Here is a 12,983-nt window from a genome sequence, read left to right as displayed (position 1 = left end):
CTTTGTATCTCACAACATCTAGTTTGTTCTTAAATTCTTGTGTGGTGTTTGCCCACACTATTGTTTCATTCAATTTGTTCCAGATATCCACCACTCTGTATGGAAAACTGTTTTTTTTTCAGATCTCTTCTATAACTATCCTTTTTGAGTTTCTTTTCATGTCCCCTTGTTTTTTTCTATCCCACTTTAATAAGTCTTCTTTGTCAAGGACCTCCATAACTTTCATGATATTGTAAATGGCCAATAGATCTCCCCTTTCTCTTCTTTGTTCCATGGCTGGTAGTTCCAGTTTAGACAATCTTTGTTTGTATGTCAATTTTGAAAGTGTTGGGGCCATCTTTGTTGTTACTCTTTGGATTCTTTCTATTTTCCTTGTATTCTTTTTTGTACTGGGTGTCCATAGTGTTGCAGCATACTCCAATCTTGGTCTTATCAGTGTGACTAGTATTTTCTTTACCATTACCTCATCCAAGTAATTAAAAGCCACCTTGCTTGCTGGCTGAGCAGGTTAGGGTGTCATTAATTGTGGTGAAGGTTGAGGGGATGGCGGTTCATTCAATTCCATGCTACAAAGTCCTATGTAAGGGGCACCGTCCTAGCCTTCCGACAGGGGGGAGTTTGTGACGTTAAACCATATCATCATCATCATTATTGATGTTAGTAAATTGTAAATTTTTCTGACTATTTTGTTTATCTGCTTGTCTGGGGACATGTCTTTGATAATTACTCCTAGGTCCTTTTCAGAACCACCTTTCTTTACTTTCTTTGCACCAATTTTATACTGTCCTGATATTCTTTTTTTACTTTTTCCAAATTCCATTACAGACGCTCCTCAACTTATGTTTTAGTTACGTTGCGAACGGCCGAATGTAATTTGAAAATGAACGTAAGTTGTTACTGTACTATACATCGGTAAATTCTATTACCGTATCTTACAAAACACCCCTAAATCATTAATTATACACATAACATTGTAAAATAATAACATTAATTTCAAATAAATTAAATTCAAGCAACATAAATTGAGATGGTGGAGGAGGGGAGAAGGAGGAGGATGAGGCAAGGCACTTTCAGTCTGTCGTTTGTGCAATGTAAACAATGGACGCAGCGTCATGCGTAAGTATCGTTTGAACTACGGAGAGCGCGCTAAACTAAAAAATTCACTCATTTTTTTTTTTTTTTTACAGTCAGTTCAAACGCAAAATCGAAAAAACGTAAAACGAATGAACGTAAGTAGAGGAGCGTCTGTATACTACGGTTCTTAATGTTGAAGTTCACTTCCCACTTTTAACTCCATTCCCAGACCTTGTCCAGATCTCTCTTTTTCCATACTTACTTTCTTTAGTAGTTTTGCATCATCTGTAAAGAAGTTTGCGTAACATTCTACACCTTCATCCATGACATTTACATTTTTAGCAAACATTATCAGAGCCAATACTGAACTCTGTGGGAATCCACTTATCATCTCTTCCCAAGTAGAGTTTTTATCTCTGAGCACCACTCTCATTTTTCTCCTATTCAAGAAATCTTCCATCCATTTCAATAGTTTTCTGTGTATACCTCCTGCTGTTTTGAGTTTTCTTAATAGTTTTTTGTGTGGTACTTTATCAAACACCTTTTGTAAGTCCAGGAAAACACAGTGTGGCCATCCGTTCCTTTCTTGCACTATATCTATTCACCATGAATAGAAACAGATAAAATTTGTGGCACATGATCTTCCCTGCCTAAACCAAATTGTTTCAGATTTAGTATATTGTTCTCCTCCTGATGTTTAGTTTATCTACTTTTGACGACTTTCTCACAAATTTTCGCTATTGTACTTGTAAGGGAGACTGGTCTATATTTTGTTGGGTCATCCTCGTCTCTCCCTTTATATAATGGCACAATATTGGTATTTTTCCAGTCTTCTGGTACCTTTCCTTCTTTGAGTGAGCAATCTATTAGTATCCAGTTTGCAATTCTATCTGAGGCATGTGATTTTCTGACATCAAGTTTCATTATTTGGTCCCTTATTTCTTTCTGTGTCACAATTATTTCTCTCATTGAAGGGGGATCTTTCTCCCCATCCTCCATCCCAATTGTGTATGTTTTCTTTAGTGAATACAGATTTGAAATATTTGTTCATAATTTCAGCGATTCTATATCCACGGTATATTCTATGTTCCCTTGACATAGTTTTACTATTCCATTTATTTTTTATTTACCATTTGCATATCTATAATTCAGGCTGGTCTTTACATTTGTCTATTATATCTTTTTCATAGTTTCTTTTTTTTTCCCTGCATATTTTTACACATTCATTTCTTAGGTTGATATATATTTGCCACTTTCCATTTTTTCTTTTTTCCATCTTTTCCAAGCTTTGTCTCTTTTATCTTTTGCCTCACTATGTTTTTTGTTACACCAGCACTTAATGTAGACCTTTTCCTGTTTTTGTTTTGGTATGTATTTATTCACTCCTTCATTGTAGATTTCTTTTAATATTGTCCATTTCTCTTCCACCTGTGTTTCTTCATCACAAAAATTTTCCCAACTTGCTTTTTGAAAGGAATTTCGAAGTTTCTGTGTTTCTTGCTTCTTCCCAAATATATTTCCTCTTTTAGTTCGAGCTCAAGTAGTATGTGGTCATTCTTCCTAATTGGTGTCTTATATCTAATTTTATCCACAATTTCAGGGTCTGATGTAGATATTAAATCTAGTCTTGATGGGTCTTTGTTATTTCTATATCTGGTATTTTCTTTTACCCAATGAGTCATTGTGTATTCAACGGTCATATCCAGTACTGTAGTATGTTTCCCCAAAGGTCCTCTCCACCCTTCACTGTCATCTCCTCCCAACATATTTCTTTAAAGTCATCCATAATTACTAAATTTCCTCCTTTCAGTATTTCATTTAATGTATGCCATTTTGGGATGGTCATTCTCTTTCAAAGAACATGTTTTCAGGGGCACATATATCACCACAATTTTTCTACTTTTCATGTTACTATTTTCAAATTCTATCATAATCAATTCCACATTATTATTTCCTTCTGTGATCTTTGTCACATTTAAACCCTTCTTAGTCACAATCATGACTCCTCCACCCTGTTTTTCCTCTCTATTTTTTATCCAGTGATTATATAAACCTTGTCGTACACTATTTCGTGGTAGTGGTCCTTTTAATTTCATCTCCACAATTCCCATTATATCTGATTTTTCTTCTGCCAGATAATCATTTAATTCATCTAATCCTGAAATCAGACCATTTATGTTGGTATATGTTACTTTTAATTCTTTTCCCTTGTCTTTCTTGTGCTTCCTTTCTTTTGATATACAAATTTCTCAGCCTCAAATCCAGCACTTTCCATAAAAAACTCATTCTTTCCGGTCTCCGTTCTTCTCTCAGTTTTTTCATTAGCTTAATTTTTTAGTGTCTTTTCTCTTTCTTTTTCCTCATCACTCATTTCCTTTTTTTATTCATATATTTTTGTAGTTTTCACTTTGTGCCAACTTTGCTATTTTTGTTAATACTTCTTCCACTATTATTTGTGACCTTAGTTTAATTTTAAGAGGTCTATTTCTTTCTTTAAAGTATAGTCCCATTCTATGCACTTCTATTTCTTTTTCCATCTCTTGTCCCTCCTTTTGTATCTCCTTCAGATTTCTTTCTCCTCTTTTTCTCTTAAGTATCTAGCAACATTATTTTTCTTTAATACCATATACTACTATGCATTTTTTTTATCTACTGTGTCCCTGACCCAATTTTCTTTCTCTTTGATTAGTTTAATAACTATTTCCTTTACATTTCTTCCACTTGTTGTTGTACAATTTCTTTAAAAGCTATTTTTTGGTTTCCCTGTTCTACTTTCCATTGGTTTTTGATTTCTTGAAGATCTGTCTCCTTTATGCTATCTCCAATTTTCTCGGTCACTGCTTGTATTTGTTCTTTTACTTCTCTTTTCAAAGCCTCATTTTTGTTAGTATATTCATTTTTCCTTTCGTTTTCATTTTTTACTATGATTAGTTCTTTTCTTAGGTCACTAAGCTATCTGTTGGCTTCAGCATTCTGTTTTTCTCTATATATTGCCCAGCATTCTGTTTTTAGATCTATATTTCATTAACTCTGTAATCTCTTGATTTCATGAAATATTTCTATACCTTATCTCCCTTTCTAAATTTATACCTATACAATATACAAGGAAGGATGAATTGTATTTGATTATCAAAATACAACTACAAGACTTTAAATGTGATGGTAGTGTTAGTGTTATGTACCAGCACTGCTAGATTCCACCCAATCATGATCCAAAATGGTCACTTGGGTGCAAATTTCCACTAGTGTCCTTTTTGTGGATATCTTTCTAAAAATGACACCTTTGGCAATTTTATTCTGGCTAGAGCTAAATAATAACACTATGTGGAAGAACCGCAGACCTTCAGAGGCTGGCAATGGTCCTTTGGACCTCCCACAGATCTCTTTAGGAAGAAACCTTGAATTGTTGTTTGTCTTGTACTAGTGTGGGACTGTTTCTATGTCACTGGTTGAAAGTTGTAGGGAGTAGAAAGCAGTCACTGGTTGTTAGCTCTCCATATCTGTAAAAGTGTAAGAAATACAGCTGATGCTGATTGAGAGACTTTGGACCTGGTCTGGAAACTGTGTCAGCACCTCAGTGCTGCACATTCTGATGGAAGCAAGGGGGTTGACGAGTTTTGAAAATCTGCAGTTTTGCAGGACCACCACATATAGGCACCAGTCATAAGCAATGTTCCCTCTAATTTTTTGCTGTGAGTGTGTGCAGAAATTTCCTTGTGTGAAAACTTTACCTTCTTTGAAAAGTATATGCTCACCCATGTGAGTCACCATCTGATCATTTAAGCAAATATGCACAGTCATTTCATTTGCAATGGAAGCACTAGAATTACATACATACATATACCATGGCTTTTTCCCCCTTACAAGGGAGGTAGCCAAAAAGGGAAAGGCATAAAATCATTTCCACCCATTCCATCCCTGAATACACTCCACACCCCTCCACCCTCCCTCTTATCTGAGCACCTCCTGGATGACAGGTCATCCCTGCACATTGTCCACTGCCCTGGGTCAGAAGCAGTGTCGCAAGACACAGCACATCCACAGCAAGGCCACTTCATTAAATCGGCGACCCCCCTCTCCGTCCCCCCATTGCATAAAAGGAGTTAAGGAAGGGGGAAAAAAAGCAATTATTGGTTTGACAGTTGGCAATTTACCATATTTTTAGAGAATTTATTAGTTGATGTTTGGGTGGAACTTCTTTACTGAATGGATTTCAATATAATTTGAAAACCTTGTGTGTGCACATTTTTCCTTAGTGAGTGCTAGTTGTAAAACATATATGTGTGTGCACAACTTAGAGGGAATGTTGGTCACTGGTCCCTTGTTGCCTCAAATTTCATAGAACGGAAAACCCAGATTTGTGCGAGTGTCTGAGGACTGTCGCCAGCCACTGGTGGGCTGTGGATTTTCTGCTTTCTTTTTAAATTTTTATTTATTGATTTTTTCTAGGATTATCTCTGGTGTGCAGCTTTAGAAATTATTGAAAAACTTGACAAAGACATCTGTCAACTTAGACTTCAAAGATAGATACAATGAATTAAAATGGAGGTGTACATGAACCTAATGTATATAAGGTTGTATTAACAAAAGCAACTGTTATGTGGGGCATGGGAAGCTACTGCATACATGACAGAGATGGAGAAAGGTTAGGATGACATATTGATTACTTGAAAGGTGAGAGGACACAAGACAACTCTGCAGGGAACAGAATTCTATTTAGATAATGGCTGAATGCAGTGGCTGTGAAAAATATGATCAAGTGGAGGAAGTGAAGGAAAACGATAAAGAAAAGTAAGATAGTATACAATAGGAAGAAAAGAAAAAAGATGGATCATTGCAAGAGAAAAAATGAAGGCGAAGAACCAAAATAAAAAGAAAAAAAAGTGAAAATGAATGGGGAGAGAAAGAAAAAAGGTGAAAGACTAAAGAGAAAAAGAGAAGGTAAAAGATACGAGTATATAGTGATGGCTGCAGGTGGTGAAGAGGATGAGCCTTTATGAAATAAATGCCTCAAGGACACTTGCGGCTCCTGATGACCTTGATAACATAACAATGTGTTAAGTGAGAACTGGATGACAGCTAAGAAGTGGAGAACCTGAAAATCAATTGATTTGAAAGAAGTTGAATGACTTCTAATGGGGACACTACAGTGGAGTGATCAGTCAATCCCCTCAACCCTGTGACATGCTTTACAAATATTGTTCTGGCAGGTGCCAGACAATCTTATTCAGCTGAGGGGCACATATGTGATGAAACAGTACCTCAACTGATTGTACCTGGCTTACCAGGTCACCTTGGCATATAATGATGTATCATGGGCCAGAACAAAATTGGTAAGATATAAAAAAAAAAAAAAAAAAAAAAAAAAAATTGGGAGGTTTGGTTGAAAAGTGTTGAGGATGACAGTAATTGTGGAAGAGGTGCAGATGTGTAAAGTTAAGGAAAAAGAGTGTTATACTAAAAACTGTTGACTCAAACTTCAGTGACTGGAAACCAACACCTTCATATCAACTGACAACAGTCCTTGGGCTCTCCCACAGATCTCTCTGGAAATCCTGGACCACTGTCTATGTTGTACTAGTGTGGGACTGTTTCTGTGCTTCCAACTTATACAGTGAGTCCTCCTTATACGGTAATTCTTTATCCAGTAAATTCACAGTTACGGTATGGTAATTACTACCCTCGATTCTATTTACGGTAAAAAAAATCACAGATATGGTATCCGCTGGATATTTTGAAGAGGAAAGAGCAGGGAGAAAGTACGTCTGCCAAATCCTATTATTACATGTTATAATGGGTTCGGTACACAGTAATTTCAATTTGTGGTAAGGTTTTCAGGAACACATATGTACTGTATAACGAGGAATTACTGTAGTAGAAAGAAGGGGTACAGTTGCTAGATGTCACTTTTCCTCATAAGAAAAGGTGGAGGAATATACAGTAGCTTACAAAGAGATATCTTGGGTCCGGTCTAGGGACCAAGTGTCAGCCCCACAAGGTTGTACCTCCAAGAGGATGTGATGATGTCAATATGTTTTGAAGATTGGTGCGAGGGGCATGATTCTCTCTGACACCCATCTTGCTAGACTACTGCTTGCAGGTACCTGTCACTGGTCCATGACTGAATGATATTTAGCATAATCTAGCAAGGGTCAAGCATCCAACTAGTTAGAATGTTCTGTTCTGGCAAAGGATATTTCAGCTACAGAATTTTTTTTACACTTAGGCTAAGAGCCCAATCTTAAAGGAATGGAGGGATGCAACATATCTAGAGAGAGAGGAGAGAGAGAGAGAGAGAGAGAGAGAGAGAGAGAGAGAGAGAGAGAGAGAGAGAGAGAGAGAGAGAGAGAGAGAGAGAGAGAGAGAGAGAGAGAGAGAGAGAGAGAGAGAGAGAGAGAGAGAGAGAGAGAGAGAGAGAGAGAGAGAGAGAGAGAGAGAGAGAGAGAGAGAGAGAGAGAGAGAGAGAGAGAGAGAGAGAGAGAGAGAGAGAGAAAGTCCAGGTTTAGGCATACTCAGCTGAATAGATACCCAGGACCATATCTTTTGGGTGGGTGGTGGGGGCAGATTTGTCCCCTCACAAACTCGTTACACCTCCAGAAATTCTAAGAGAAAAATGATGAAAACTATAATGATGCTTTAACAAAGAATAAAACTAAAAGAATATGTACATGACAAGGACCTTTCTCCCTTATAAAGGGGGAAGGTCTAACATCTATAATAATACAATGTTATTAAGAAGTATGAAGTGGCCCAGTGATTATGAACTGCATTACTGAGTATATGATGTACTTGCTATCATTGTGTACATTTCAAGGAATTAATGGGTGATTAACCTGTTTGTCTTGATGGCACAATGGATACAAATTGAGTGTAAAAAGCTTCTGTACCAAAACTCAGTCTCATGAAGAGGGTGATGAGTGGGAGTAGGTAGAAAGACATGCTAACAGGCCTAAGAAAAATGGGAAAATTGGGAAGAACTCCATTAGGTTAAGAATAAAATCTGAGAAGGTATTCTTTGAAGACTGAAAAGTTAAAGAGATGGTAAAGGACAAGTAGATATGATGGCCATTGATTTATTGGACTACCTGCAACTGAGTGAAATATTAACTGTGCATCATAATTCACTGTCTTTCTACCATGATCTTACTGAAAAATAAAATAAAATAATTCATCATCATTAATGGGGGTTATAAAACTTACTATTACATTGGTATGTAAACTGAATATACACGTATATGTTAAATGACATGATAATTACGTTCATTAAACAACAAAACTGGGAAGTTTGGTATGAGCTTGTAAAATGAAAATATACAAAATTATTCAAGTAACGGGAAATGACAAATGAAGAATTAATCAAATTACCAATTAAGATAATACATTTAGGAGTTTTAAGTGAAATTTAACTTTTTACGCAAATCTACATACCAATAATTTTAAAACATTGAATATGAATAAAAAGAATATATTTCATTGTTAGCAAGCTCTCTTAAAGCTTGTCACGACGCACATATTTAATTGCGATAAGTGCATTTGGTCGGAGATAATGTGTCACAACATAAACAAACATTAACTGACAACATACATACAGTGGAAATACAACACAGTAAACAAACAAATGTATGGTGCAATACCAACGTTATGTCAATACTGACTCCTTTGAAACATGGGTTTTTGTCAATACTTTACCTAGTGCTGGGCTTCTTTTACACACTATGCATACTATAAAACAGTATTGTATCAAAACAGAATCACCTGAACAACACTATTTAACATCCGCTTTGCTTTCAACGAAGTTTTAAAACATGTCAGAACTGTGATGTATATTTTTCGACTGCGTCGTCTGCATCTTTGGTTGTCGTCTGCATCGGTTAACGGCCAATGGATTGTTCGTATCGTTTTTAGCTTGACTTCTACTTCATGTATCAAAATTATACGGTTTTATCTGCAAATACGTCTGGTAGATATCGATAAATATTAATTGAAAATTAAGTTTAGATAAATATCAGATAATGTATTTGCTGTACTCCTTCATTTATGTTAGGTGTAATGATAAATTACAGTGTTCTAGATACAGTTGTATTTAGGCCTACCTGTGTCTACTGAATAATGCATGATCGCTTCCCTACTAGCCTACATACATAGTGGCACGGGAATCGATTGAAATCGCTCATTCATCTCAGAAGAATAAGACAATTCTATAGAGCACTGGGAAGACCGTAATTCCACACAATGGCTTGAATGAGGGGAATATAGGTGCAGGATGCCATACTGTACTGGACAATTTTATTAGATCGTTTGCAATTCATCTGTCATTTTCATCCTCATATTAAGATGCAGTGCTATTTTTGGCATTCTGACTAAAGAATTTGAAAATCGCTCTTCATTTTCATCATTTACCAACGTTTGAATTTTGCCCATAGGTTGTCATCATACATTTTGAATTTAATTTTCATCGTACTCCAGCAATTGAATTTTATATATTTATGTCATCCTATACATATTTGACTCTTGCGTTAGATTTGTTTGTCATGCTATACTGTTTTGACAATTTCACTAAAGCGTTTGAAATTGTGTAATTCTCATCCTACTTAGGTTGTCATCCTACAGTTTGAAATTCTTATCCCACTTCAGCATTTAAACTTAATATATCTATGTCATCCTACATATGATATTTTGATTCTAGTGTTTGACTAATGTGTAAGAAGCCATATTATTTCTGACAATTTGACAAAAGCGTTTGAAATTCGTTTGTAATTTTCATCCTACTTCAACGTTTGAATTTTGTTTGTAGGTTGTCATCATACACTTTGAATTTAAATTTCTTCCATATACAGCAGTTGAATTTGATATATTTATATCATCCTCGAATATGGCGTAATGTTGTGGCTCATTCTCTCGAACAATCCACCACAGCGGCCAAATATGGCGCATTTTACTTTGTAGCTACGATACTATCGTCTCATTTTACCTCTCTTAGCTCATACAGTGCGATCTATGGATAATACTGTGACTTCAAACACACCACACACTCAGTCCCTTGCTCAAGGGGGTTAATAACAGCTTGGAGTATAGTGGAGGTTTTTTATCGCTCTGAGCGCGGCGCGGTCTCGGTATGGACGATGGACGGACCCCGACACTAACCCCTACACTAATAAACAGTGTGTGTAATGGGGGTGGGGATTGGTTATATATAGAGGAGACGTATGTTGGGAGTTGCATGTAAGGGTTTGTGTGTGTTTTTGCATATATATATATGTATATATATATATATATATATATATATATATATATATATGTGTGTGTGTGTGTGTGTGTGTGTGTGTGTGTGTGTGTGTGTGTGTGTTGTGTGTTTGTGTGTGTATGTATGTGCATGCTTGTGTGTGTGTGCTTGTTATGTTTTGTGTGTGCTTGTGCGTGCGCGCGCTTGTATTTCGTACTTTCCCCATAGTGAATAAGATTCTAGATCATAGATTGGCATCAGGAGAGAGAGAGAGAGAGAGAGAGAGAGAGAGAGAGAGAGAGAGAGAGAGAGAGAGAGAGAGAGAGAGAGAGAGAGAGAGAGAGAGAGAGAGAGAGAGAGAGAGAGAGATACACAAGAGGGCGGCCCCTACCTGGAAGTCGTGACCGGAAGCATCACAGGATGGGGTCAGGTAAGGTCAGGCAATGTAGACATGCTAGTTAGCTATAAAACAGTGTGCACACGCACGCACGCATACACGCACGAGGTGCAATTTGTTTATGTATATATATATATATATATATATATATATATATATATACATACATACATACATACACACACACACACACACACACACACACACACACACACACACACACACACACACACACACTTCAACGAACGGACGGCTTAGAAGACGATCTGAAGAAAATTGAAGTATTGTGGATCCCAACGCAAAGAGAAGTGCCTATTGTATTTACAGGGTGGGGGAAATTGCTCGTGGGGTAGTAGGAAAGTAGGGAAAGAGGAGAAGGGGAGGGATTACTGAGGGAAATGGAAGGAAATGAGGAAGGAGTAGACTTGGCCCAGACAGACAGGCGAAAGGTAAACAAACGACTCCCCGACGACGATGAAATGTCTAATAAAAATGTAATGATTAGAAGTATAGATAAGAGCAATACAGTAGAAAGTGATGAGAATATTTTCCAGGGATTTAAAGAGGGTGGGGGGGACAAAAAAAAAAAAAAAAAAAAACCGACTGACAAGACTAGAAGAGAAGGTCGATAAGATGATCGAGGACTTGAAGCGTCGGTTCGGTCATGTTAACAATATTATACGGAGGGTTGAAAAATTGGAAGAACTAGAGAAGGCGAACAAAAACTTAACTGATGAAATAGAAAACCTGAAAAGACAGTTAAAAGAAGTAAAGGCGGAGAATGAGGAATTGAAGAGGAATAGTAAAGAAAACAGAGAGGGATGGAAGTCGATAAAAGAAAACAGTAAAGTTGCATTTACTGATATAATTAAACAGCAAATGAGAGAACAAACTGAAGACTCAGTTATTAAAGTGATGAGACAGAAGGAGAATATAGTAAGAGACTTAGCTGACAAAAAGAAATGTATAATTATATTAGGAATGGAAGAGAAACATAACCCAGATAGAACCTCAAGAACCAATGAGGAAAATGAAAAAGTAAGCAGTTTACTAAAATTAGTTCAGGAAGATGAACCAGAAATTATGAAGGAAATTGAGGAAAAATTCAGGCTCGGAAAGTATAGTAAAGATAAGACCAGACCAATTAAGATTAAATTCAGGTCACAAACGACGGCAGAGAATATCTTATCCAAAACAGGGAAACTAGCAACAAGTGAACAATATAAAAAGGTATGGATAAAAAGGGAAATGAATAAAGAGGAAAGAGAGGAAGAAAAGCAGAAAAGACTTGAAGCTAAGACAAAAAACGAGAACAGAACGGAGTCAGAGAAAGAGAGATTCTATTGGAGAGTAGTGAATATGAAACTAAGGCAGTTCGACATACAAGAGAAAAACAAAAGGGAAACAGAGAACACAATGGAAGTGACAGAAAGCTAAGAGTGTCTTACACAAATATAGATGGATTAATAACAGGATTGAATGAGCTGAATGATTATTTGAAAGAAAAAGAACCGGACATAATGGGAATTGTAGAAACAAAATTAAAAGGCCCACTACCACCCAACAGTGTAGGACATGATGCATATAATTATTGGATTAAAAACAGAGAGAAAAAGCAAGGGGGTGGAGTTATGTTCCTGACTAAGAAGGATATAAACGTGAAGGGTGTCATATATGGAAAGAATACAGTAGAGATGATTATGATAGAAGTGGAAGACAGAGATAAGAAGAGCAGAAAATTTGTGATCAATTATGTGCCTCCGAAAACAGCCTCATGGGAGGAGAGTGAACATAAAAGTATGTTAGAGGACACAAAGATAACATTAAATAAAATAATGGAAGATGGAGGAAGAATAGTTATAATGGGCGACTTTAATTGCAAAGAAATCTGCTGGGAAGAAATGACAGTAAAGGGTGGAGACGGCTCATGGGGAAACGCTCTACTTGAGATGATTACTGACCATACAATGACACAATGGATACAGGAGAACACCAGGTATAGAAATGAAGAAGAACCATCGAGACTAGACTTAATAATTACATCTGAACCTAGAATAGTGGACAAGATTGAATATAAAACACCAATAAGTAAAAGTGACCACATATTGATTGAACTGGAACTTAATGAAGAAAAATATATGAAAAGAAATGAACAATATAGAAAAGGAAGAATGATGTATGAAAAAACAAACTTTGATCAAATAAGAGAATTCTTTCAACAAGAAAACTGGGAAGAAATATACAAAGAAGAAACAACAGTGGAAGAGAAATGGAATATTTTGACAAAAA

The 12,983-nt window shown here is 36.4% G+C and overlaps 1 protein-coding gene across 10 annotated transcripts in view; it reads right to left on the bottom strand.

Moving 5' to 3' along the window:
• LOC143020349 (stomatin-like protein 1) overlaps positions 1-8,947 on the bottom strand; it is a 45,376-nt gene extending 36,429 nt beyond the window's left edge. For 7 of the 10 annotated variants that reach the window (XM_076176691.1, XM_076176697.1, XM_076176699.1 and 4 more), the window contains exon 1: positions 8,830-8,947. The gene's annotated coding sequence lies outside the window, so the exon portion shown is untranslated. Of the gene's footprint in view, positions 1-8,502; positions 8,618-8,763 lie in introns of those variants that run through there. The other 3 variants (XM_076176692.1, XM_076176701.1, XM_076176693.1) reach the window with 2 other exon arrangements.
• Between the last annotated feature and the right edge of the window lie 4,036 nt (positions 8,948-12,983).

This window comes from Oratosquilla oratoria, chromosome 39 (assembly GCF_046742065.1).
Source record: "Oratosquilla oratoria isolate Oo_2021 chromosome 39, ASM4674206v1, whole genome shotgun sequence".
NCBI classification, from domain to species: Eukaryota; Metazoa; Arthropoda; class Malacostraca; order Stomatopoda; family Squillidae; genus Oratosquilla; species Oratosquilla oratoria.
Note: the sequence above shows the minus strand (reverse complement) of the source record. Positions and strands in the feature narration are given on the sequence as shown.